Source organism: Dermacentor silvarum, chromosome 1, assembly GCF_013339745.2.
Source record: "Dermacentor silvarum isolate Dsil-2018 chromosome 1, BIME_Dsil_1.4, whole genome shotgun sequence".
Classification (NCBI taxonomy): domain Eukaryota; kingdom Metazoa; phylum Arthropoda; class Arachnida; order Ixodida; family Ixodidae; genus Dermacentor; species Dermacentor silvarum.
In genome coordinates, this window is record NC_051154.1 from 318,385,415 (window position 1) to 318,392,175 (window position 6,761).

The window sequence follows — 6,761 nt, forward strand, 5'->3', positions numbered from 1 at the left end:
GACGGCTTCCCCGTAATCGCATTCTCCTCAGGCCGACGATGAACACGAGCAGTATGTTGCAGCCACTTTCTCACCGATCGTCCTGTAGCCTCTTTGCGTTCAGACCGATGTTTCATTTTCAATAAGTTTCCAGTTTTTAAGTACACTGAGGGGTGTAATGAGGCGGTTCTTCAGGGTCTCTATTTGCAAATCAATTAGTACGCTATATAGAGTGGTTCATAACAACAGATGCCATCCTATCGTGATAGCCAGCGTAGTGTAAGTAATGGCGGGCGGCAAACGATAAAGTGTTTTTATTTTTTATTTTTTTGCTAATTGAAAGCTTGCTCGCATGCTGGGTCCCACTACTCGTACTACAAGCAGCTCTGTGCAATGCGAGCTCAGAGGTCTGATTTACACAAAAAATTGCGTTAATGTAAGATCTTGTCATTGGCGCGCGAGCCATTGGCGCGAGTCATTGGCGCGCGAACCTTCTAACACTATAGAGTACTCTCGCTGTCACAGTTGGCCAACGCGAGCTTTTACGAACTGATTTACAGTATGTGTACTAGCTGTTATGCTTTACGAGTCCGAGTTGCCGTAGTCGAGTGGACGCTGTCTCGTAGATCCAAAGGAGCGAAACTTCGAATCCGTCTAGGGCGCACCACCAATATTCCAAACTGTATTTAGTGTATGCGCTTTTTACACACAGCTATGGCGAAAGCAAAATAATTTACAAGTGGTCATGTATGCCCGATCGCCTAGGCTCCTCTTCTACCTCGGCAATGTTATTCGCACTTTGCAGATACGCTGACGCGCCGCCACGTGGGCTTTCTCCGGAGCCGCATATATCGGCGACGGGTTCCCTGACCATGCGGTTGCCGCAGTGTTTCAGAGCTCTACGAATTCGCGACAAACAATGGACAGGCGAAAAAATAACCGCACCTGCAGTGTGTCATAATATAAATATCGCCCAACCCCAGAAGATAAAATAAGCCTGCACCGCTTTCCAGAGGATAGGAAATGAACGACTTTGTGAGCGGTTAGAGCTATACGGATTGGCAAAAATGCTAGCGATGAAATAGTCGTGTGCGCCGAGTACTTAAAGACTTCTTTTCAGGCCACCTTGATTAGTGTTATGAATGCTGCGCCAGCTTTGCTTCGACAATGCGTCTGCATGCTACTTCCATTTGCTACGGCTTCTTGATGAAAATGCGCGGGCGTTCGACTTTTTTGTATTTTTTTTTTCTTTCCCCCCATCCCACAGTGGCAAAATCGATATTAGTGCGTGGTGGTGGTGGATGATGGAATTCAAATGTTCAAAAACGAGGGTGTTTAGATGTATATTAGCGAGGAAAGAGTGAGCGGGGTCCTGCTGATTCTTTCAAGTGGTAGTAAATCTTCGTGTGTAAGCAGGCGTTGTCAATCCTGGGGAGCTTCATTTTCCCGGCGATATAGAGGTGTGGCCTTTTCTTGCACCGAGTGGATGGCACTTGTAATGAAGTGGTAGAGAATTTTCGTCTTTGCGGGATGTCGACGTTTGGGCAGAGGTCGGTGAGGACGGTATGCGTTTCGACGGGCCCAACATCTCCGGACCGAATCATCCGGATTGTGTACCTTCATGAAGCGTTATGCGTGTCGTGTCGAATGCGGGAGTTGATTGTTTACCACAGTAGTCGGCTTCTTCGGGCCCAACTTCGTCAACCGATATTTCTGGACGGCCGTCAATTAACACCGAATCGACAAGGACCAGCCGGAGGATTATGTTATGGTCCGTAGGGAGTTCTTTTCTTCTTTTTTCTGTTTTTATGCGAAAGCATTATGTGCCTCATTACGCGAAAATCCGGCGTCCTCGGCGTCGCCACCGAGCGATGGTACCAGAAATGGCCGATGGCGCAAAGAGTAAAAACTCGTCAAAAATGCTCGGATTGGCTTCGAATTTGTCAAGGAGCTAGGTTCCTATAAGCAAGCAAATCAATAGCTTAAAAAATAAAATTTGTTAAATTTAAATTATGAGGTTTTACGTGCCAAAACACCATCTGATCATGAGGCACGCCGTAGTGGGGGGACTCCGGATTAATTTCGACTACCTGGCATTCTTTAACGTGCACCTAAATCTAAGTACACGTCTGTTCTGTACATTTCGCCCCCATCGAAATGCGGCCGCCGTGGCCGGGATTTGATCCCGCGACCTCGCGCTTAGCAGCCCAACACCATTTGGTAAATTTTGGTCTGCGTGGAACCCGGGTCTGCGGGGTGCGAGACGAGCACGCTTCCCCAACACCACGGCGGCTCCACGGTTCTGGTTGACTAAAGGTGTGGCATAGTGCGTGCGTCATTGGGCCCGTGCCGTCGCAGCCAATGGGGAGGAGGTGGCGCCCCATCGTGAGTGCATGGAATGAGCGTATCAAATAACAAGCTATGATGTCCAATTGAACGCCGCTGAGCGGTCCTTCGAGTTGAGAACTCCTCGCGGGCAAGCGAGTATACGTTGAGACGCTTGGCGCGTTTTAGAATGCAGGCGAGAGCTTGCGCGGACAAGGAACGCGCGGAATTTCACCAAAGGGACGATAATGCTTTCGCATTCCCACACGCAAGCAGTTTTAAGTGCCTCTGCAATTTTTATGGTTATTTTCTATTATTGTCGCGTACGGGGTGGCCGGAATGCACGTATAGGATGGGTCACACGTTAGGAGTCTGGAAGACTGTTTTTCTTTTGAAACGTACAATTTTTTGTTTTCCGACGCACACATATTTTTTTTCTTTTTTTTTGGTCGAAAGAGATCTGTCGAGCAAAAAAACTTAATTCGTTGTCGAGGTAGCGTTCCTCGATGGAGCATGAAGTAGAGAGACAGGACCATTTATCCCATTCTCTTTGCTATCCTGCATGGTTTTCGCATTTTATACCGCTGGCTTCATGAATTTCTTTACCGTTGGTGCTGCATTATAGGTGAAGTATGTTTTTCTTCTGTAGCGTCGGCTGAGTGCCTGAGGGGTAAAACTTCGAGTGCTACTCTCTGGTACCGAGGTTAGAATCCACTCGGGGCACTGTGGATTTCTTTTTCTTCCCATGTTTATGGGTTGGAAATGCTCGCAGGGCCCTTGCCCCCGCAGGGTAAGTGAAAACTTTAGGCCTATATGTGATAAAACATATGTGCCTATATCCATGCGTCTTCTAACAGGCTTATATAGTCATGGTGTTTCGACCTGTAGTGCAGTACCAGTGGGAGCATCTCTATTCTACGTAATTAAGCAATAAATATCGGCAGAATGCTTGTTTTAATATAGTCCGGTAATAGGCACCACCTTAAAACCCACACATACCTACCACATACCTAATACACATACACATACACAAACATACACATATAATCACGCTATATTGAATGCCTTCGGACTAGCGACTTTCAAGTATCAGCACGGTAGCGACATGTGCAAGGAACGGGTTCCTTGACAGCTCATAACACACCGTAGCATCAAAAGAGTGTTTTAGGTGAACAATACATCCTCACAGCAACGAAAAGGTTGTTTTGTGAGTCAAAACACCGCTACACCCCCGTTTTCGCAAATTTCTGCTTGGCAAAATGGTCATTTTGGGGCTCGAATGCTCCTTAAGGGTGCAAATTGGTTTACAGTGTAGAACAGCTTTTAGGGCCGAAGGTGCTATTGGTCGCATTCGCTTGTGCTGGAACGTCGTTATTATTATCTGCTAGTTTTCGCAGGTAAACGTCTCTTTGGAAAAACAATCCGAGTAGCAGCGCTGAATGTAAGTGCGCACCCCCCCCCCCCCAAAAAAAAAAAAAAAAAAAAAAGAGAAATGTAATGAAATGGTATTGCTTCCGTAGCTGCACACTCTGTGGTAGTGCCGTTCTATAGGGTGTTTTTGTTTAGCTGCACCAATTTTTTAAAATTGCCTGTGGCAGATCGCACAATTTTAACACTAGAGCTAAATGTCTCGGTGAGACGGCCCATTACTTCAACGAGAAATCAAAATGCTTAATTGAATAATTATCATAATTGCGCTAATGACGTTTTTAGATAATTACATTGCGGCCCATATTTTAATCTATGAATAGCAACCAGGGGGTTTGCAAGGCGTATCGACTTGGAACGATATCTGAGGATGGCACCGGTTTCAAGATATGCGCCGTCAAATTGCGGTAAAGATGCACTGTTGTTCCACTTACTTTTTAAAGAAAAAGCTGTTTTATGCTTTGAAGAACAAAAGTAATTGGAACGCCAATGCATTTCGTCGGGTGCTTTGAAAATTATATCAAAACTCGTGTAGTTATGACAATTCATTCCAAGTGGATACCTCTTGTGAACTCACCGGCTACAATTCGTAAACTTAATTATGTGCTGTAAAGTAAGTAATTAAGAAGTTAACTAGTGTAATTGCGTTAATTAATAAATTAAGCGTTTTCGAGTAATTTAGTAATCGAGTAATTTAGCTCAATGGTTAGAATTGTGCGGTCTACCATAGGCAATTTTTTTATTTAGTGCAGCTAAAAAAGAATAAAAGCACCTGGTATACAGGACTCAGATTTGCTAGAACAATCGAATGTCTTGGCCACATTGTATTCACAATGAACACAATAGCTTTTTTTGACGCAGTTATCTCTCTCACACACACGCACACGTGCGCGCGCACACATGTGTACACACACACGGTATATAGCTGGTATAGATCATTCAGGCATACGCAAACACACAGCTAGTGGACACGTGACGGGCGCATCGAGCACAGTTAAATTGTGGGGTTTAGCGTCCGGAAACTAGAGCATTGGGCTATGAGGGACACCGTAGTGGGTGGTTCCGGATTAATTTTGCCCACCATGGTTCTTTAACGCGCGTCTAAATTGAAGTACACGAAAGTTTCTTTTTTTTTTTTTTTTTTTTGCATTTCGGTCCTATCGAAACGTGGCCTCCGCGGCCAGGAATTTAGCTCAGCAGCAGCATAACCAGGCCACTGTGGCAGGTACAACGCGCAGTGGCTGTGGGGTTTTGCTTCCGAGCAAAATCTCACGTGCTGAAATTTTGTCCGGGATTCTGATAAACGCATGCGGAATGGGCGTTTTACGGGAGGGGCGGAGGCGTAAACGTGAGCCGCTTGACAGGCGATGGCACCTCGTGACGCAGAGCGGAGCCAGACAAACACGAGCTTATATTGCATCAACCAAGTGTATTCTACTTCTCTGCTGGCGTAAATTTTCGGTAGCGGCGAATTGTGACACAATTACGCCGCTGCTAAAATTTAACCAGCAGCGAAAAAGAATACACTTGGTTACAGCCATATTAGCTCTGTTTTTGTCCCGGTTGAGCCACCAGGTGGCTGCACCGCTCCGGTGGCTCACGTTTACGCCTCCGCCCATCCACCCAGTTCGACTACGTTCAGCGGAATACCAGACAAGCTAAAACTCTCCCCGTGGCCCCGGAGCATGTATTTCGTACGGCGTGGTGCACACGGCGTGGTAACTGCTGAAAGAAGTTGCATTTAGCTGCCGCTTTACGTCCATGGCAGTGACAACACGCGAAATTCGGCCTCAACGAAATGGGCCTGCCAACGTGACGCAAAACAGAAATAACTTTCGTGCGGCTGCCATTTCGGGTGAGTTCAGCTACCACGTACCCCACACTTTCACAGGATGAGTAGCCTTGAACACTATACAGGGTGTTTCAGCGAACACTTTCAAAATTTATTTAAGATTGCCTGTGGCAGATAGCCCAATTCTAGTCAATGAGCTGGTCTACTCGAAGAGGCGGACATTACTTGGACAAAAAATTGAAATGCATAATCTACTAATCATAAAAATTAAGTAATTAAGTTTTTAACTAATTATCTGATGGCCCATATTGCAATTTACAAATTGTAGCCGTGGAGTTCGCAAGGCGGATCCACTTGGAATTAATTCTCAGGATGACACCAGTTTGGAGATATTAATTCCCGAACTTTGCGGAGAAATGAATTGACGTTCCAGTTAATTTTGCGCTTCAATGCATAAAACACCGTTTTGTTAAGAAACTAACTGGAACGCCAATGCATTTCTCCGCAAAGTTCGGGAATTAATATCTCGAAATTGGTGTCCTCCCGATAATTCGTTCCAAGTGGATCCGCCGCGGCTACAATTTGTAAATTACAATATGGGCCATCAGGTAATTAGTTAAAAACCTAATTAGTGATTTTTGTTAATTATTCGATTATGCATTTTAATTTCTTGTGCAAGTAATGTCCACCTCTTCGAGTAGACCAGCTCATGAACTAGAATTGTGCTATCTGCCACAGGCAACCTTTACGAATTTTTGAAAGTGTTCGCTGAAGCACCCTGTACTCATCTAGGTCAGTCTTGGCCAGGCGTACGTCTGCGCTGCATGCCCTCACACAGTGCGGAAAGTGTACAAGTGAGCACAAGCGAAAAACGCCTTATGGCGTTTTGAGAAACACGCAAAATAATAGTGATGCATTGATGGTTGTGTACGTTCACGTACCGTCTTATATGTTACTTACATGTTACAGTCGACTAAAGGTGTTGTAGCTGTTCGGTATGCTCTGCGCTCAGTGTTCTTGGCGTTGGGTTTGCATATTGAGCTAATGAACTCTATGGTATAGGGGGTATGCACTGAACCTTGATCCGCGAGGCGGCGACAGCTTCGCCGGGCAGCCGCGCCATGTTTACGGCCGTCGGTTCGTCCGTGCGAGTCTGTACGTCGCGGAAGTATTGGAGATCGCTATCGTCCAAGCCGTCGTGGGGAGTTCGCACACAGCAGTGTTTTGTGCGCGGGGC